This window comes from Rattus norvegicus, chromosome 3 (genome assembly GCF_021556685.1).
Source record: "Rattus norvegicus strain SHRSP/BbbUtx chromosome 3, alternate assembly SHRSP_T2T, whole genome shotgun sequence".
Classification (NCBI taxonomy): Eukaryota; Metazoa; Chordata; class Mammalia; order Rodentia; family Muridae; genus Rattus; species Rattus norvegicus.
In genome coordinates this window covers 158,497,910-158,519,928 of record NC_141536.1, presented here as the reverse complement: position 1 = coordinate 158,519,928, position 22,019 = coordinate 158,497,910, and the positions used below count along the sequence as shown (strand labels likewise).

General features: G+C 47.7%; 1 protein-coding gene across 1 annotated transcript in view; it reads right to left on the bottom strand.

Annotated features, from left to right (window-relative positions):
* Positions 1-22,019, bottom strand: part of Tshz2 (teashirt zinc finger homeobox 2) — a 446,877-nt gene that overhangs the window by 113,592 nt on the left and 311,266 nt on the right. The window lies entirely within an intron of this gene.

Here is a 22,019-nt window from a genome sequence, read left to right as displayed (position 1 = left end):
ACATGTACACGTATGACCTTTCCAAAGTTGGGCCTACCCTTTCCTGTAAGAAGAGCTCAGACACATCTTTTGCAATACAGCCAACTGGGATCCATCTCCTTTTATTTAAAGATGTATTTAAATTTATAAGATTTATTGCCCGGTTGGGGATTTAGCTCAGTGGTAGAGCGCTTGCCTAGCAAGCACAAGGCCCTGGGTTCGGTCCCCAGCTCCGGAAAAAAAAGAAAAAAGAAAAAAAAAGATTTATTGCTGTCTTCAGACACACCAGAAGAGGGCATCAGATCCCATTACAGATGGTTGTGAGCCACCATGTGGTTGCTGGGATTTGAACTCAGGACCTCTGAGAGGAGCAGTCAGTGCTCTTAACCACTGAACCATCTCTCCATCTCCATCTCCTTTTATACTTAAGGTCCTATCATGCCACGGTCCTACTTTCTCCCTCCTGCATGTCCTGAAGGAGGACTACCTGATTCCATTTACCTGATTCAGACCTTCTTCCTTCCTTTTCTCTTTTCTCTATTTTGTTTTTCACTCTGCTTTTTAAAAGTCAATGAACAGCTCTTGGCTGGAATGTTAAGGCAACTGACTCTGTCCCGGAATTCCTCAAGAGAAATGCTCATCAAGAACGAACCTGATCCAGCAAAACTCTCCAGTTTCCTCTGAAATGTCGTGGGAATGGCATTCTTCAGCACCCACGTTTGTGGAGAGGATACAGTAGAATGTAAAAAGCCTGGTACCTAACTATGTTAAATCGTCAGTGCATTGTGATGGAGATAATGGTGGTGGTAATGATGATGTTATTGATTACTAATGATAATGATGGAAATGGGGATCACACGCGCGCGCGCACACACACACACACACACACGCGCGCGCGTGCACACACATGCACACACACGCGCACACACGGATACACACATACACATAGACACACTCACATGCATGCACGCACATACATGCACGCACACACACGTGCACACACACGCACACCACACACGCACACGCATGCATGCACACACACACACGCACACCCCGTCTTACTGGTCTTACTCTGTATCCCTGGATGGCCTAGAACTCCCTAGACTAGGCTGGCCTTGAATTCACAGGAGTCCCACTTCGAGTTGCTGAGATTAAAGGCACGTACCTCCACGCCCTGCGGGCAGTGACAATCTTTAGTTGGCGTCTTTGCAGTGTCACAGGCCAGTCTACAGTCTACCCTGCCCGTACTGCGTCCACAGGAGTCTCTGAGTTTATGGGGAGGGAAGATAGCGCCGGCTCTCGCGGCCCATTTTAAATTTCGGGTGAGAACAAGAACACACTTGGGGGGCTGGGAACTCGCGGCAGGCAGAGACACTGCAGAGCTCCGAGATCTCCGACTGAATCTTTGCCAGTAACAAAGCCCCAAATGAATTGCAAGGAAGTTGACAAGGGATGCTCAGTCAAGAGTTCCGCCGGAGCCTGGGATGGGCTATTAATTCCTGGCTCTCCTTCGTGTCTCATTTTCTGAGCTTCATTTAATTTTTAAGATCACCTGGGGCCCAGCCTGTTAGAGAACGGAGGCCCAGCAAACTGACTCAGGAGCCAGCCCCGATTTGATGGAGCCGCTGCCTCACCTCGCTGTGAGAGCAGGTGGGAGGGGAGGGGAGAGGGATGCCTGGTAAAGATGCTTCCTCCCAGCCTGCCTGGCCCTTGTCAGCACCACCATTGATATTAAAATCAAGGGTTGGCACAGAGCGACTGGTATGGCTGGCAGAATTCCAGACTGGCTCTGATGAGCCTCACCTGGGCTAATTACTTTTTTTTTTTTTTTTTTTTTTTTGCAAATCCTGCCAGGCAGGTTGGAGTTGCCAACTGGTCAAACAGAATGATTGTTGATGGCGCCCGGGGTTGCTCAGCGGGGGAGATTTCCCTCTACCTGCGGTAGCTGGAATGGAAATGGAAAGACTGGGGGCTTGGGCTATTCCCTCGTGTGGCCACAGAACCGGAAAGAAATGAAAAGTGTGGAGTCTGGGTGGTATCTAGCGCCCCCACCACCCTAAGTTTGTATGCATCTGCTGGTCTGTGGTGGTTGGACTGAGGAGTGTCCCTCCTGGGCTCCCGTATTTGAGCGGTTGGTCTCCAGTTGGTGGCGCTGTTTGAAGAGGGTGTGGAGCTTCTAGGGCGTGGTATCTTGGTGGAGGAAGTACCTCGGACGGGGTGGGCTTTGGGGGTTTATGATCTCATCCCACTTCCTGTTTGTTCTCTGTCTTCCTGCTTCCTGTGTCTGGTTGTGACGTCATCGTCCAGCTCTGAGATGCGGCGACCGTGTTTGCCCCACTGTTACTGACATCCAGACCTCTGAAACCGGAAGCCAAAATGAAGTTTCTTAAGTGGCTTTGGGTCAGAGTGTTCTATCATGGCAACGGAGAGGAACCATAAGCAATTCTGTCAAGTATTTGGTCACAGTGACACATCACCAAGGGGAGGGGTCTGAGAAGGTGTCCGCTAAGAGGTGATGGCCAAGTGTGTTGAGTGACCATGGGTGGGATCCCGGAGCAACAAGAGGACTTCACGGACTGCCTGCGTGTCACCCAGCAGCCTCTTTACCCCGACAAGATGAGGTTGTCAATGCAAACGTTGACCCTGCTCAGGTCACGAGTTAGTGTGCTGAAAGAGGTTAAGAACGAGAACGGGGCGAGGGGTAGACTCACACCCTCTGAAAGGTTCTCAGTTCCCTGCGAACCGGAACTTGTCTCCAATAAAAGTAAAGTGACTTACAACAAATAAGTGTGAACATGGGTGATACAAGCCAGGGTGTCTGTTGTCTGCTTTTGAGACAGGGTCTTACGACGCAGCCCTCGCTTGTCTGGAACTCACACCAGACCAGGAGGTGTCTCCTCTGCAACGGTCCTGTCTCTGTCTTCACGGGCTGGGGTGACAGATATATCCCATGTGGTGCGGACATTCAACTTCTCAAGGGTGGGCTGAATAAGCCCTTTTTCTTCTATAGAGTCGCCAACCTCACGTATTTCATTACAGACATGAACAGCAGACTCATAATATACCATAAGCCACAGTTGCAGGAACACGGGCAACGCAGTGCTGAACTTACAATGAGTAAACAGGCAGGGCAGGGCCTTCATTCCAACCCAGGACCTCCACTGTTCTGACTCAGGGCTACCTCGTCCTGCCTCTCAATGACCACTTGTGTTCTCCTGGTGGATTTAAAGATTGTGTGTGTGTTTATGTGTATATGTATGTGCATGTATGTATGTGTGTATGTGTTTATGTATGTATATGTATATATGTATGTATATGTGTATGTATATGTTTGTATGTGTGTGCATGTGTTTGTGTGTATATGTATATGTATGTATATGTGTCTGTATGTGTGTATGTGTATGTGTGTGTATTTGTGTGCATGCATGTGTATTTATGTGTGTGTATGTGTTTGTACCTGTATATGTGTGTATGTGTATGTGTGTATATTCGTGTGTGTGTATGTGTGTTTATGTTTATGTGTGTATATGTATGTGTGTACATATGTTTATGTATGTGTGTGTATGTATTGTGTATATGTATGTATTGTGTATATGTATATGTGTGTTTACGTGTGTGTATGTGTGTGTGCATGTGTGTGTTCATATGTGTGTGCATGTATGTGTATGTATATGTGTATGTATATGTGTATGTATATGTGTATATGTATGTGTATATGTGTATGTGTCTGTATGTGTGTATGTATGTGTATGTGTGTGTATTTATGTGCATGCATGTGTATTTATGTGTGTGTATGTGTTTGTACCTGTATATGTGTGTATGTGTATGTATGTGTATATATTCGTGTGTGTGTATGTATGTTTATGTTTATGTGTATATATGTATGTGTGTACATATGTTTATGTATGTGTGTGTATGTATTGTGTATATGTATCTATTGTGTATATGTATGTATTGTGTATATGTATATGTGTGTTTACGTGTGTGTATGTGTGTGCATGTGTGTGTTCATATGTGTGTACATGTATGTGTATGTATATGTGTATGTATATGTGTATATGTATGTGTATGTGTATATGTGTGTATGTGTGTTTATGTGTGTGTGTATGTGTATGTGCCTGTGTGTGTACGTGTATGTATGTGTGTATATGCGTGTGTATGTGTATGTATGTGTGTGTATATGTGTGTAGTCACACAAATGTATGGAGGGCATTAATTGTCTTCTATCACTTTCCATCTATTCCTTTGAGGCAGGGTCTCTCCTTGAACCTGGGGCTTGTGCTGTCTTGGCTACATAGAAGCCAGTGATCCCCCACATTCTCTTATCTCTGTCTACCTTGGCATTGGGGTTATAAGTGGGAACGGGAGGCTTGTGTTGTTGTGTGGGTGCTGGGATCAGAACTCTGGTCTTTAGGGCTGCACAGGAAATGCTCTTGGCCATGGGGCCACCTCTCCAGCCCGTGAATTTACTTTATAGCTCAGACCCCACAACACTGGTACCATCTGGAGGCTGGCTCGGCTGCCGAGGGTGGAAGGGGGAGTTTCCCTCTTTGGGAACCAGTGTCACTTGATTATCCTGAGTAATGAACAGCAGGACCCTCACCTGAGCAGCACACGCTGTTCAGCTTCTCACACTCATTAAATGTCCAGTGACTAAACAGCTCAGGGGAGATGCTAAGGGCTGCCCTGCGATGCCACTCACGGCTGAGCTTCCTGTACCTGCCCTCCTATGGATGCCAGGAAACTTAACACTTTGCCTCCCACCTCCTTTGCTGCTAGGAGTGGTCATGTGACTGTTTCCTCCTTTAAGGATGAGCAAGGCAAACCGGGTTAGAAGTTATCCTTTCATTTCCTAATGAAGGCTGCTCTGAGAGCAAAAGGACTCTTCACATGCCTGGCGTCCGGTGGCTACACAGAACCTTCCCCCGCTCTCCTCATCTCACCCTCCACAGAAGCTACTTCCCAAACCTAGAGGAGGATGAAGCCAGTTTCCTTTTTACAGTTGCTGAGAATATTACAGGCATCAAAATCCCTTAGACTCCCTGCACCGATTGTGGGTTCTTCCAGTGACAGGACGAGCTGTCTCCTGGGCGTACATACACAGGGCTCGTGCAGTAGGAGCTCCTGCAGTAGTGAGTTTGGGAGCTTCGCTTTGCAGCTAAGACTCCGGCTGACTGGTGAGTGAGGGGGGAGGTGATTTTCCTTCTTGATGCCAGAGAGAAGTAACCAAGGCTCCCTTCGCCCTGCTTTCAGAGAAGAGGAGGCGGATTTGAAAGGTAGACCATGACCCATTCATTCCTTTCCTTCTTGGACGTCTGCCCTTAAGTCAGCACAGACTCCCCCCCTCCCCACCCCGCCCCCATCCTTCCAGAAGAAAATGACAGAGATCTTTCCCCCATGCAGAGGAACCGGTGGGATGAGATTTCTCCAGCAGGGGTTTCTGAGGCTCTCATCTTTGACGGTTAACACTGCCAACAGGACAGGTCCTAGAACCACCCAAGAGACAGACCTCTGGTGTGTTTGTGAGGTTATCAGGACTGGATTAAATGAGGTTGGAAGGCCCATTTGATCGTGAGGGGCAGCGTCCCATGGGCTGGGGTTCTGGGCTGAATTAAAGTGAGTGAGTTGAGCAGCAGCGTTCGTCTCTCTCTGCTTCCTCACTGCAGATGCAGAGTGACCAGCTGCCTCACCTTCCTGGCTGGGACGGCCACCTGCACCCTTGGACTAGGAACAAAAATAAACTGTTCTTCCCTAAGTTGCTTCTGTTGACATTTCCATCACAGCAATGGAAGAGGTGACACAGTGCAGAAGCATCATCTCCAGCATCCAAGACCCCAGGCCACACTTCTTCCCCTTGGTTACATGTTGGAGACGCAACCCGTGTAACGTATGTTGAAGGCTGATCGAGGGAAACCCAATCATGGAGCTAAGGACTGGGCTGTGACACCCAAGCTCCTTCCACCAGTTGTTCCTCTCTCCCTTTCTAAGGAATGCTCAGAGTCATGGCCTTTCAAGGGCTTTAAAAAGTGATCGAAGTCAGCTGTCCAGCTCTTTCCTCAAAATACCCAATTCTATTAACTGGTCTCTGTTTCTCCCCGGAGCAAGAGACTCAGTACTCTCCAAGAAGGTTAATTGGACTTTCAGAAAAGAATTTTTTTCTTGTAAAAGATTTTATTTATTTTCATTTTTTTCTTTTTTTTTTTCCGGAGCTGGGGACCGAACCCAGGGCCTTGCACTTGCTAGGCACCACTGAGCTAAATCCCCAACCCCTTATTTATTTTATGTATGTGAGTACACACTGTCGCTGTCCTCAGACCCACCAGAAGAGGGCATCGGATCCCATTACAGGTGGTTGTGAGCCACCATGTGGTTGCTGGGAATTGAACTCAGGACCTCTGGAAGAATAGTCAGTGCTCTTAACCATCTCTCCAGCCTGAGCCATCTCGCCAGCCTGAGAATCTTTTTTTTCAATCAACACAGCAGCACAAGGCTTTGTTCTAGAACTTGGGGACTGACTGTTGAGTAGCAAGTGCCATATTTGACTTCCTGACCCTTACAATGGAGAGAAGCCGGACACCTTGCATAGACCCCAGCTCTGGGGAGGAACCTGGGGGTGGAATCACCCACACACGTGTGGCTAACTCATGAGTGGCCGGACAGACAAGGTTTGCAGCTCAGCTCTCCTGACACAAAGGCTTTGAGCTACAGGACAAATGGAGGTTCCATGTCACATGACCCAGCCAGGGCTACTAGAGAGACTTCACTACAACAGCACAAACCTAAAAACATCATCAATATTACGTACCAGCTGTATTTATAAACCGGGACACCTATAACCTCAGACCCCAGTCAGCCTCATTCAACATAAACGTTATACCTTGAATCCAGACACTCCTGGCAACCCTGTCTGGAGGGAAAGGCTCTATACGACCCCAGCCCTCATGTCCTTTCTTCTTTGCAGTTAAGGTCTGAGAACCTTGTCTTACAGCAGGTGTTTCATACACGGCCTGTCTCCTGTGGTAGTGGGATGGGGGCCTGGCGAAGGAGCTCTGTGTGCTTCACATAAGGGTTAGACAGTGGTCAGACATTTGAACAAACATACACCACGTTTTCTCTTATCATCTGCTTTGGGGGGTGGTGGTGACACATATTTGTACTTACCACCCTTACCAGTGGCCCCCCCATCCTTTCCAAGGTTCTTTAGATGTGGAGGTGTTGAGGTTTTGGGGGAACAATGGAGAGATATAAGATATCCAACTCCTATCCTAACATCTTGGCGACAGGATTTGAGGCTCAGTGTCCAGCGCTGCATAAAATCAGAGTGGGGACTCACGCCTGTAAATGCAGCCTTTGGGAGGGAGGGGTGAAAACATTAGAGGTTCGCAGCCATCCCCTTCTTCACCGTAAGTTTAAGGCCAGCCTGAGTTATATGAGATCCTGCCTCAAACAAAACAAAACAAAAACACTATCTGTACTGAAATGCTTACAGTGTGAATTTATGCTGGGTCATTCCTCTCTCTCTCTCTCTCTCTCTCTCTCTCTCTCTCTCTCTCTCTCCCCTGTTCCCCCTTTCTCTGTTTCTTCCTTTCTCTCTTTTTTCCCCAATGGATATTACTGATTCTATTAAAAATAAAGTTCTTACTCTTTTGGGGTTTGCTGTTCATTTCAGAACAAATGTGGAAGTGACCAGGGGTCTCCTCCTGACTGTCTTCTTCCTCCCTCCTCACAACCTCCCTCCTTACTGCCTCTTTCCTCCCTTCTTGAGGTCATTCTCCCCATAACAGCCTAGATTCTGGACAGTGTTTATGAGAATTCCATGTGGAGATGACTTTCTGGTTAATAACACTTATGTGGTTATGGTGAGCTGTGCCACTGAATGCCAGAGCCATGATACTGAAGTTGGTGGGGTGATCAATGAAGTGGGGGAGGGGGAGGGAGAGAGAGGGAGAAGAGAGAGGGACAGAGAGACACACACATGGGGGGGAGAGAGAGAGAGAGAGAGAGAGAGAGAGAGAGAGAGAGAGAGAGAGAGAAAGAGAGAGCGCATGAGCGCCAGTCTTTCTGGCAATCACTTTGACCAGAAATGATGTTCAGTATTTGGTCACAGAGAACAGACCTCACCCCATTCCTCCATGCTGCTTCGAGGAAGCAGAGAGAGGACAAATTTTAAAGTTATTTCTGCAGTTCACAGCATCTGCATGGTGAAGGCACTTCCTAGAGCGTCGTAAGTTGGAGCCAGAGAATTAAAGCTCAGGCTGTTGGATTCCTGCCCCAGGCCCAGATCTAGACAAAACAGCCTCAGCAGACAGTTGCCTTTCGGGGTTTTAAAGTTCAGCAGGAAATGAGACAGAAGTTGAGGCTCCTTGGCAAGAGTCTTCACATAACAGGGAAATATCCCTGGTTTGCAAGAAGCTTAAAACTCCTCGGATGAGAAGAGTCCGACCTTGGATTTATGGTTCAAGCCTTCCGCACAGAAACAGTGCTTGCTGGGGTGCTAAGTTCCTGGCTGGGGTGATCAGTTCTGAACCCATTTCATTTTATAGACACCATTAACTGCGGTCCATTGATCTGCCCACTCTCCGATTAGTCCCGCCCACCACCGGTGAGTGCAGAATTTCCAAAGGCAAACTAGGGGTGGTTTTAAAAGCCCAGCGTTTTCCTAATTGACAGCACACATCCAGCTACGAAATGATGGAAAGTGATGTAAAAAGGAAACCATAAGAAAGGTAAGTAGAAGGGAAAGCAAATATCCTAACGTCCACGGAAGGGTTGCTGTGATCAATCACCAGATTTAGACAGGAGCTTCCTGGCAGCCAGGGACAAAAGGGCCCATGCCACGGTCAACCTTCTTAATGATCAGAATGAAAAATGTTAGAGATGAAATCCCTCATCACAGACGCCATAGAGGGAATGATCAATTATGAATGGCATGTGAACGATCAATCACTTAGCCAAGACGCAGAGGCCGGGGTAAGCGCACCATTTTTGTTAGGCTCTGATGTGTAACGTTATTGCAAAAAGCGAAGCCATAGCCTACTGTGGAATAAGTCTGAGAAGGACACACTATCAACTGTTTACACGCAGTTGAGTGTTTACATAGATTTCTCCTAAGACAGCACAGACAGAGCACGTCGGGAGTCACAGCTAATTCCTGGCATCCCAGTGATGTGAGCCGGTGTACTTCCTGGTCACAGCCGTCCAGACCTCTGAGACAAGCATGTTGTCTTAGCTCCGCCTTTATCATACCATGGGCTCTTCCTGGGAACCCCGGAGGCGCCCCATGTCGCTTCCTGTTCACCGTGGAGTTCAGATCTCAGAGTGACCGCCTTCCACTTGTTTTCAAGTCCCCAGGGCTGTGGCCTCAGTGCCTCTCTGTCCCTTCAATGCCAGGTTCACGCTGGCCTTGGGGTGTTGGTCATTGATGTACTTGGCAAACTGACCACTCTCCACTGCCGGGGTCACAGTGGGCAATGGCTCTGTAGTCTTCCTGTTTTCGTGTTTCCACTCAAAGCCTATCACATACCCGGGCCATCTTGTCTATTTCCTTTCTTTGAACTAGGTTCTAAGGTCCTTAGCAGAAAGGTTCTCTAATGACAATTTAATGCTGATACTGTACTCAGAAAACATTTTTAAAAAAAAAAGTCTCCCTCTATATGTATGTATGTGTATATATGTGTGTATATATACATATATATATACTCACATATATGTGTGTGTGTGTGTGTACATGTGTGTAGGGTGCATATATGCGATGGCATGCATGTGGAGAATAATACTGTTCACATTGTTTGAGACAGGATCTCCTTATTGCTTGCCTCTGTGTTCACCAGGTTTGATGATCTCCTTATGGGAACGCAAGGATCGCAGGTATCAGCTGCTGTGTCCTGTTAACTGTGAGTCCTGGGGAATCTGAATCCTGGACCTTGGGCTTGTGTGGCAAGTGCTTGCCCTTTGATCTATCTCCCTACACCTCCCGAGTCCCAAGTCAATCACTACTATACAGTGAATGACAGAGAAAACAGCCAATCACAGGGCTTGAATTATGTCTCTAGAAGACAGCCTTTAACTACTCTTCATAGGTCTTCCTGGTAGGTTCTGGACCATGAATCTGGTATTTTCTAGTATACCAGCCACTCTGGGTCCCAAGAGTCCCTTGACATCTCAGAATGTGTGCTAGGATGTTTCTTTGCGGGAGAGATTGACCCGTGACTCCTGGGTTCTACAAACAGAGGGAACCTGGGCGGGTCATCAGGACTGGTGGTGTCTATAGTGGCATGGACGGTGTCCTAGGAGATCATGGCTCATGTGTAGCCTCCATTTTAGCCCCAACCACTGCATGGACAGTATCCCAGCTCTGGGTTTCTACGGCTTCCTCAGTTTCAAATACTCCCTGTGATACACTGTGCTCCAAATATCCTGTCCTCTGATTCTCCCAAGGACACCCAAATCCCACTTGTCAGCCCTAAGGATTCTAATGTTCATCTTAGCAAAATCTCGTAATTGTAGGCCTGTCTACTTCTGTCAACTTGCAAGACACACAGCCTGTGGTTGTCCCTGACTGTCAGGACTGTCGACACCAGCTTACTGGTGTAAACTTCGGAGTCCTCCATGGACCCTCAGCTCTGCAACCTTCTTAGAATGCCTCTCTCAGACCCTGCCAGGGCTGGGCCCCTGTCATCTGTGCACCACCTAAATGTCCCCCTGCAGAGTGAACTTCATGGATGACCATTTCCCAAGCTCTGGTCACCTTCTGGTGCCCCTGGTGGTAGAAAGTCTTATCACTAGGCCAAATGCCAGAGCATTTTGTGATTTGCACAGTGGGTGGGGTAGAACTTGCAGATGACTATGCTGGCCTGCGATGTTGGAAAGTGGGTTGGCCACATCTTCCTTAAGTGTTGTAATCCAGGCAAAGTACTGAACATTCCTGGCCCGTGGTAAGCATCAAATAACCAGCGCTATTGATTCTTGTTAATTTTGTTATAAATTGTACAAGTGAATTTTTTTATTTGGCCATTCCGCAATGCCTAGAATGTTAAAAATGTTCAGGAAATGCCAGGAATCTAAACGAATGGATGATCGCTCTGTGCTAAACCGTTCTGACCCCTGGGACCGGTCAGATCTCAGCCTGGGCCTAGCAGCTCTTCCTTCCTGTCCTCAGGAGAACTGCCACTGTTTCTGTCCGTGCTGCCAACTGCTGTGTCCCAAGGGAGTTCGAGATTCATCTGTTGACACCCAGCCGATCCTACCTGAGAGAGGAAACTGCTGCCACACTGGTAGCCCTGAGAAGGGACAGCAAATGCAGCTGAGGGAAGCTTTGGGGCATTCTGGGTGGTGCCTGTCCTGTGAGTTCTGGAAGGAGCTGGAGCTGTGAAAAGCCTCGGAGGCTGAGTCATAAGGCCCTGTATCCCAGAAGGAGAGCGGAGAGCCTCGCTGCATCACCTCTTGCCAGAGGGCTCACCACCCCCTTCTCCCCCCCCTCTCGTGTGTGTGTGTGTGTGTGTGTGTGAGTGTGTTTGTGTGTTATCATAGCATGCATGTGAAGGTCAGAGGACACCTTTCGGATGATCCACATACATAGCACACACACACATATGCATGTGTGGCAGAGGGTGTCTCTCTCAGCTGTCCTCCATTTTAGTTTTTGAAACAGGGCATCTCACTGAACCGGAAGCTCACCAATCGACCTGGACCGGCTGCCCAGCAAGCCCTAGAATCTTCCAATCTTCACTTCGTCGTGCTAGGGTAATGGACACACATTTCCAGGCTTGGCTCTTTTTTTTTTTTATGATTTATATACTTTTAAATGTAGGTGTCCAGGCTGTGGGTTCTGGTTCTCACATTTGCATGACAAACCCCTTACTGACTGAGCCATCTCCCAGCTCCCAGAGGGATCCTTCTAAGATAAGCTTTTCTCTCTCGCTGTGAACTTTACACAACCTTCAAAACCTACCTTGACTACGCCTCAGCCCCTCTCTTGGCGCCCCAGCCTCTCTGCGTGTGTTAACTGTTTACTCTTCTCTGAGCCCTGCTCAGCTTCCCTTCCTGTCTTCTGGTTGGCTTATTCACTTGGTCATTGGTTTACAAATACTGTCTGGGTGGGCCCACATGACATGTCAGGTCCTGTGCTCTTTAAAAGACAAAACCAAAGACAGAAGGTGAAAGTTCTTGTCACCAGGTGACTTTCAAACTGACATCCTTCCCTCCTTGCAGACCTCTTAAGGCTGGAGACACTGTCTCCACCACCATTCAGAGGGGTCCCCTCCCTTCCCCGAGAACAAGCTCTCCACTTTGCAGAACAGAAGGTGGGTCAACTGAATTCACACACACTTTGCACAAGGATGACCTGTGCAGACACAGCACTTGTGATGGATGCCTTCCTCCTTGCTCGACGGAGCACTCGTGTGTAAGAAAATCCGCACTGCTCCCTGGGCCTCAGATAGGATTCACTCCAACATCCTCCTTAGGAAAAACACTCGAATGTTGCAAAGATTTGTAGTCTCATTGCTGGGCATGTAGCTGCTAGACTCACGGCCTACTGACGTCAAAGCAGCTCTTCAAGTCTGACTGACTCGAACACCTTCAGTGTGAATCTGCTTCTGGGGTGGTAGAGGGGAGAGAGGCTAGATGCCTCTTCCTGAACCGCTAACACCTTTGTTTAGAGCATGTTGTGACCCTTCTGCCCAGCCCTGGGGCACAGACAGGCTGCAGTCTGTGTTCAGCAGAGTCCAGAGCGGTCCTTACCTTTGTCTGTGAGCTTTCTTTGGCTCGCACATGTTTAAAAGGACTCAACAGCCTCACCCCCACTTTTCCAGGGGAAGGTGACCATTTTAATCCTAGTCTTTGATTCTTTGGGATCCAGGTGAATACAACAAGTGAGACCCCCTCCTGCCCTCAACTTCCTTTGTCCCAAGCCAGGGAATTCAGTGTGGCCGAAACCTTTCTAGTCCTGGACCTCAGGCTCTTTTCACGCTGGGATATTAGCCTGGAAAACGAGACATCCTGGCGTTTGGGAGTGTCGGTGGCCTCTTCTTGGACCATTGCTTCTTGCTAAACAGCGTACTGCTTTCTGCCGCTCTTATTAAACTGAGTAACGAGCTTGCGTTCTCAGGGGGATTTGCTTCTTGAGAGGCATCAACTCGAGGCCGGCGCTGATCCCATACACTGAGGCTTTAATGGGGGCTACTGAAGATAAGATTTCTGAAATGAGGTTTTATTTGAAAAAAAAAAATAAAAAGAACAATTTAGTTGCGACGCCTGCATCCGGAGCCAGTTTTCCTTGAATCACGCATTAGGAGAAGGATGACCCAGGGCTGGGGGATGGCTCGCTTGCTGAAGCACCTGCCTCGAAAGCACGGGGACCTCCATTGGGTTCCCCAGAGCCCATCTGAGAATGGCGAGTGTGGCGATTTGCTTGTGGTCCCAGCCCCGAGGGACGGAGATCGCAGGATTGGTGGAGCCTCTCTGGTCGGCTGGTCTAGTCTAATGGATGAGCTTCAGGCCAATGAGAGGCCTTTTCTCAAGGGAAGTGGATGGAGTTCCTGACAATGACACCCAAGGCTGTTGTCCGGCCTTCACAAACACGAATGTGTGGGTGCACACACATGCACACACACATATGTGCATGTGAAGAAGATAAGGTGCAAGAATTAGGATCAAGAAGCTTTTTCTGCACAGACTTAGACAGTAAACTGTCCCCCCACATCCTGGGGAGGAAATGGCTTGCTGCCCTGGTGCTAACAATTGGAATGAGAGTACAGGAGAGTTGGCAGGCATGGCTTTGTGTCAACACAGGGCCGTGCAGGGACATGCAAGGTGGGGTTTAGTTTTCACGTCTCGTGGAATACTTAATTTGGGTTATTTTTTAAAAGCACCATAGGATAGGAAGCCATCTCAAGGCAAGGAGCAGTGTAATGGTGGGCACACAGGCTACGGTCTATGTGCTGTTGACTCCTGTGACAAAGAAGACCTCAGAGCTGGCTTTGGGATCAAAGACACCCAAAGCCATATCCTGGTTTGGCCACTAGTTAGTGTGTGGCTCTTGTCAAGTTGGGCAATTGTTGGGGTTGGGGATTTAGCTCAGTGGTAGAGCGCTTGCCTAGGAAGCGCAAGGCCCTCGGTTCGGTCCCCAGCTCCGAAAAAAAGAACCAAAAAAAAAAAAAAAGTTGGGCAATTGTTCTGTGTCTCTATCCGTAAAGCAGGATCATCTCAGAGTCCTGACCGTGCTTTCCTCGAGGATGAGGGAGAGATTGGCCTTGAAGTGCGTAGAGAAATGCCTACCACACGGCAAGGACTCAGTCTATGAGTGTTTTTGACAAATGTATGGAGCGGTCTCGGGGTAGGTGGTATCCTGGGCCCCATGTGTCTCATGATTCCTGCTTAGCATAGCTTAAAACCAAACGAAGCTGATAGGAGATGTAGCTGTCCTTATTACCCACAATGCAATGATGACAAAAGAGAAGGGAACATTGTAAGTCATTAGATAGTGTATTGTGCTATCACTGTAGATGTGTGTGTGTGTGTGTGTTATATGTTTTGTGTATGTGTGTGTGTGTGTGTGTGTGTGTGTGTTATCATAGCACGCATGTGAAGGTCAGAGGACACCTTTCAGACAATCCACATACATTCAGGGCACAGATTGGAGCCAATAGTTTTAAAAAAAAAGAAAGAGGACACAGGATGGGAGGTAGGGAGGAGGGAGTGGATTTAAGGGGAGAGGTTGGGGATGAATATAATCAAAACACATCGTATGACATTCTTAAAGAATGAATAAAAATGTTTTTAGAAACAAAGGAAACACCAGCGCTATGGGTAGACCACAACCACAAGAAGAAGAATATCGTTGTTTAACTTGGCTGGGCCGGTGTTCATGGCGTTAGAACAGCAACCAGAGACAAGTTTGAGGGGAGGCGATGCTCCTTCCAGAGGCTGTGTCTGAGGCATCGGGTACTCAAGTGACCTGGGCTCTCAGCTGTGTCCATAAGAGAAACACAGACTGGATCTGCTCCAAGGGAAAGATCTAATTAAAAGTGTAGACTTACATTTCACTTTTTTCTAGAAAATTGTGCTAATTACGTAATCTATGCTGCTTTAAATTTTTTTTTAGTAGATTTATTTATTTTATGTGTGTTAGTATTTTTATCCCATGTCAATGTGTTTCAATTGTTTGGTGCTCAAAGAGGCCAGAAGAGGGCGTCAGATCTGAGTCACAGAATCATCGTGAGCTGCCTTGTGGGTGCTGGGAACTGAACCTGGTCCTCTGAAAGGACAGCCAGTGCTCTTAACCTCCGAGCCATCTCTTGAGCCTTCCTCTCACCATTCCTCTGAAGAGGTTAGATAGAGCACAACTGAGACTTTCATGGAAAAGGGAAAACCACAGATTCTTCATGTACGGCCTGAAGATGGAGTGAAGGTTGTAGTGGCCTAACTACTTCCTCTCGTGTGTGTGTGGAAGCTCCTCCCACCAGGAAGTGGAGTCTGCTTCCCCCTCCCTTGAGAATCTGACTTGGGACCTGATCAATACAGTGTTTTATTGATGGGACTGGGGAGGTGGCCCTGAGTTTAGACCCTCAGCACACGTGTAAAAGCTAAGTGAGGCTGTGTGTTACTGCAACCCAAGTGCTGTGGAAGAGGAGGAGACAGGAAGTTCCTGGAGCTCACTGGCCAGCTGCTGCCAAGATGAGAGGCCCGTTCTCATAAAATGTGGTGAAGGGCTATTGAGGAGGACGCCTGACACCAACGTGTGGCCTCCACGTGGGCAAATGTTCTTATCTACATGACGCTGCAGACCCCACATCCACACCCAACCCTTACACACACACACACACACACACACACACAACCTACACACATACACACACATACACACACACATACACACACATACATACACACAACCTACACACACACAACCTACACACATAACCCCCCCCCACATATACAACCTACACACACACACATACACACACACACATACACACACACCACATATACAGCACATCACACACAATATACACAGATGGACACACACCCACCCTCTACACCCCACATCCTCCTTACACACACACACACACATACACAGCACATCACACATGGACACACACCCACCCTATACACACACAGCATGCCACACATACACACACACCACACCCCCTACATACAGCACACTGCACATACACACATAGCACATTACACATGGACACACACACACACACCACATCGCGCACACACACACATACACACACACAACCTACACACACAGCCTATACACACACACATACACACAGCACATCACACACGGACACACACCCACCCTCTACACCCCACATCCACACCCATTCCTTATACACACACATACACACACACAGCACATCACACACAACATACACACACCCTATGCACACAGCACACCACGAACACACACACATACATACACACAGCACATCACACATGGACACACACACACCCTCTACACACGCAGCATGCCATATATATACACACACACTCACACACACCACATACACCACACCACACACACAAAATGGCAGAAGTGATATGGTGCCAATTCTGGCACTCTTTACAAGGCTTAGTAATGCAGATTCCTCCGTAAGGAGGCAGCCACCACACTGTACCAAAAGGAAGATGGGGCCCTTATGCACTGGGTCCGAGTGGAAGGAGAGAAACTGGTGGAGGAGCATCGAGCTATCTGATACACAGGGCAACATCTTCCTCAGCCTCTCAGTCCATTTGCAGCTAAGTGCAGCCAAGGTCACATCTTCAGGCTGTGCTCCATCAAACAGAACCGCTCAGAACCTGAAGTCCCCAGCCCTCAGAGCCGGATGACCGATTGTTGTCTGAACTGCCGAGTTTTCAGCTGAGCTGGTATTCCGCAATAGATTACCGAGAGGAAGTGGTTTTTGAGTTACCAAATGGTCATGTGTGTGGCAGCTTTACTCTGTAGACAAAAGTTGAAAACTGGCTCTCAGATGAGACCCAGCCCATCACTCTGCTCCCGGGAGAGGTGGGGCAGAGCACTCACTCTGACCACAGCCTCGGTCTGCATTTGTCCACAGTCTTAACTGCTGTGTCTCATAGCTCAGAGTGGGATGCAATCCTGTGTGGGGATATCCTTAGTGGGTTTTAGACAATGCCATCCCTGCTTCCCTCCTCAGACGGGGAACAGAGAACATGACGAGGCTCATTTACCCAACAAAGAAAGACTGCGGAGACTGGAGGGATAGCTCAGTGGTTAAGTACATCCTTATAGATCCAAGTTCAGTTCCCAGCACCCCAGGGGCACACTGCCTGCAGATCCAGCTCTGTGAGGGATCTAATTCTTCTAACCCCAACGAGCACCTTCACTGACCACACACACACACACACACACACACACACACACACACACACACACCACCACCAATAAATATGTTGAAAAATAGAATAACAACTCTTGACTTTGCTTACAAAAAGTATGTGCTGAATGTCCTGTTACATTAAACAACAACAACACACAACAACAACCACCACAACAACCACCTCCACAACCACCACCACAGCCACAACAACAACCACAACAACCACCACCACCACCACCACCACCACAACCACCACAACAACCACAACAAAAACCACAACAACCACAACAACAACCATCAGCACCACCACAACAACCAGGACAACAACTACAACCACCACCACAACAACCACCACCACCACAACAACAACCACAACAACCACCACCACCACAACAACAACCACAACAACCACAACAACCACCAGAACAACCACAACAACAACCACCACCACCACAACAACAACAACCACAACAACCACAACAAAAACCATAACAACCACAACAACAACCATCAGCACCACCACAACCATGACAACAACTACAACCACAACAACAACCACAACCCCTCAAACACAAACAACCACAACAACAACCACAACCACCACCACAACAACCACAACCACAGCAACAACTACAACCCCTCAAACACAACAACTACAACCACAACAACAACCACAACCACAACAACCACAGCCACAACAACCACCACAACAACAATGATAACCACAACAACCACCACCACAACAACAACCACAACCCCTCAAACACAACAACAACCACCACCACAACAACCACCAGAACAACCACAACAACCACCAGAACAACCACAACAACCACCAGAACAACCACAACAACAACCACAACAACCACCACCACAGCCACAACAACAACCACAACAACCACAACAACAACCATCAGCACCACTACAACCATGACAACAACTACAACCACAACAACAACCACAACTCCTCAAACACAAACAACCACAACAACAACCACAACCACCACCACAACAACCACAGCAACAACTACAACCCCTCAAACACAACAACTCCAGCTACAACAACAACCACAACCACAACAACCACAGCCACAACAACCACCACAACAACAATGATAACCACAACAACCACCACCACAACAACAACCACAACCCCTCAAACACAACAACAACAACCACCACCACAACAACCACCAGAACAACCACAACAACCACCAGAACAACCACAACAACCACCAGAACAACCACAACAACCACCAGAACAACCACAACAACCACCAGAACAACCACAACAACCACCAGAACAACCACAACAACAACCACAACAACCACCACCACAGCCACAACAACCACCACCACAGCCACAACAACAACCACAACAACCACAACAACAACCATCAGCACCACCACAACCATGACAACAACTACAACCACAACAACAACCACAACCCCTCAAACACAAACAACCACAACAACAACCACAACCACCACCACAACAACCACAGCAACAACTACAACCCCTCAAACACAACAACTCCAGCCACAACAACAACCACAACCACAACAACCACAGCCACAACAACCACCACAACAACAATGATAACCACAACAACCACCACCACAACAACAACCACAACCCCTCAAACACAACAACCACAACAACAACCACCACCACAACAACGATAACCACACCAATAACCACCACCACCACCACAACAACAACCACAAAAACAACCACAACAACCACAACAACAAACTAGGATTAGAAAGATGGTTTAGCAGAAAAAGTGCTGGCTACTAAATGTGAGAATCTGAGTTCAGACCCCAGCACCTACCTAAAAAGCTAGATTTGGGCGGCCTTTGCCTGCAAATCCAGAACTCGGAGGGAGGGACAAACCTGCTAGCTGTCCTGGCTACACAGATGCACTGGCGAGCTCTAGGTTGATCAAGAGTCTCGGTCTAAAAAAATGGTAGCGAGCGAGCGACTGAGGAAGATGCTAAGTGTCGAGCTGTGTTCACCACATGCACATGATGTACACACACACACTCTCATAAAAGATAAAGGAGGCAGGGAGCCAAAGGAGGATTAGATACAACGAGAACGCAACAGAGGGACATAAAAACCTGGCACCCTCAATTTTAAAACACGCAGGCCCACAGCTCCTGTCAAATGGAGTCAGCCAGCCCTGGTCAGGGGACCACAAGGCAAGCGCTGCTGGGCTGCACAGAACAACCCAATTCTCGATGCTCACGACGATGACCCCGAGTAGAAAGCACAGATTAAACCTTCCTCAGACTCTCTTTTTCAAAGGCAAGGACTGGATAAAGAACACCCAGAAATATCACCGTGCCAAATGGCTAAAATAAATACACGTGCTGTTCGAGGGCTCAGCTTCGGTGACGTGGAGACGCACCAGAACAGTCGGTGTCAGGGAAATGAGCCATTGCTCTATCCCCAGGATGACCCGCTTGTGTTCCAGGCCTTGGCTCGCGTGAAGCCTCCTGCTAGATGACAAACGAGACTCACTTGTGTGCAGCTCTGAGCTTAAGTGAGCGCTCTAAAACCTGCCTGGGAAGTTCTTTGGGCAGGTGTCTCTTTTCCAACAGCATAATATTTGGACGTTGCATTTTAAATATGCGCAGATGAAATGATATTCCACGTTTGCGCTTCACGTCTAACCAGATGGGATAACAGTAGTGAGAGCTGCAGAGAAAGAGTCCTCCGTGGATGGTGAGTGGAGATAAAACCTCACCTCCTGGTAACCCTGAGAAGAGCTTTGTGGTTATAAGCTCAAGAGTGAATGCTTTATTATCTCAGATCTCTAATGATTTAATATGCATGGGCCAACATCTGCTGTCTTGTTTCCATACACGCTAACAGTATTTTCTGTTTTCAAAAGCTAGGATTTTTGGAGACAATAGGAACTGCCTTTGCCACCTGCAGGCCCTTAAGAACTTGGAAAGATGCGCTTGTTGGCAGAATCTGGCTGCCAGGCAGTTACACTTTATCTACACGGTATTTTGAGAGGTATCCAGATTTGAATTCTTCTCTAGAATGGGGGATGACAACAGTTCACTATGGCTCCCTCTTCCAGAACATTCTCTGATGTCTTCCGTTGGCTTGTCTCATCACAATTTGCTTTGCTGCTCCAGTTTCTGAAAAATTGACACTAGACTTAGACTCTTAATACTTTCATGTGTTTGAGCACACATGTGAGTGTATAAGAGTATGAGAGAGAGAGAGAGAGAGAGAGAGAGAGAGAGAGAGAGAGAGAGAGAGAGAGAGAGAGAGAGAACACACAGAGGCCTACTCCAGAAGTCATTCCTGGTCACTGCTCACCTTGTTTCTTGAGGCACGGTCTCTCTCATTTATCCTGGGCCTCACAGATTTGCATAGATGGCTGGCTAGTGAGCCTCAGGAATTCTATTTCTGCCTCCCCGATGCTGGATTACAACTGTACACCTCCATATCTGTTTTTTTTCTCTTGGATTCTGGAGATTAAACTTGGGTCCCTGTTGTTTTGAGGCAAGCCCTTCATCAATTGTGTCATCCCCCAGCCCAGGCTTCTAATCTCTGTAGAGGACAGATACTGCCATATGCTTGGCACCTTTTGGTGTAAGTGCCTATTTTTAAAGGGCGGAGATTCTGGTGGCTGATATGACCTAAAAGGAGCATGTTGGCATGCATGTGAGACAGTCAGTGTAATAGTGTCCATGTGTCCCAGAACCTTGGAGTGTGCAGGCTGTTTGAGTTGGACCACACTCTTCTTATGGGTGGGGGATATGCTATTGCTGTCCCCACAGCTTATTCCCAGGCTTGGCTCTGGTTTGGCATTCCAGTGGAGCTGAACCTACAGTGTGGAGATGGACAATGGGAGTCACCTGGAAGAGGCAAAGCCAATACAGACAAGCAGAACTCACATGGCCAAGCTCTGTGAAAGATACTGGGCATGGATCTGGGGATTTAATCAAGGAGTTTATTAAAAATCTGCACAACAGCAGCTGAGGCTGTAGCTCTGTTTGTAGAAGGCTTGCCTAGGATCCACAGAGCCCTGAGTTAGAGTTACACAGTTCATAAAATAGGCATGGAGTGCATGCCTGTAATCACAGCACTAGGAGACAGAGGTAAGAGGATCAGAAGTTCAAGGTCATCATCCTTCACAAAGTGAGTTCAAGACCAGCCTGGCTCACCTGAGACTTGAAACAACATATGCACAAGGTTACTGTGCACCTTCCTCTGTACCAGGCTGAAGGTGTCTCAGGAGCAATGTCTCACTCAACCCTTATAACAATATAAGCACATTAACACTTTATAAGGATTCTTGATGCATGCTCTATTTTATTTTTTATTTATATGTATATACCTCTGTCTGCCTGTGTGTCATGTATGTGCAGTACCTATATGCCAGAATAGGGTATTGCCTGCCCCTAGCCCCAAGCTGGAGTCCCATGTGTTTGTGAGGCATCTGACATAGGCGCTGGAAGCGACCTGTCTTCTGGAAGAGCAGCAAGCCCTTTTAACTGCTGAACTATTCCTCCATCCCTGGATGAATACTTTTCAAAAACAGAAGGGAGCTCTGTCTAAAGGCCTGAAGGATGTCTTAACATTTTTAAAAATCTACATTCATTTATCATACAAATATTATTAAGAATGAATGGGTAAAATACCCAGATTCTGTGTATAGCTGC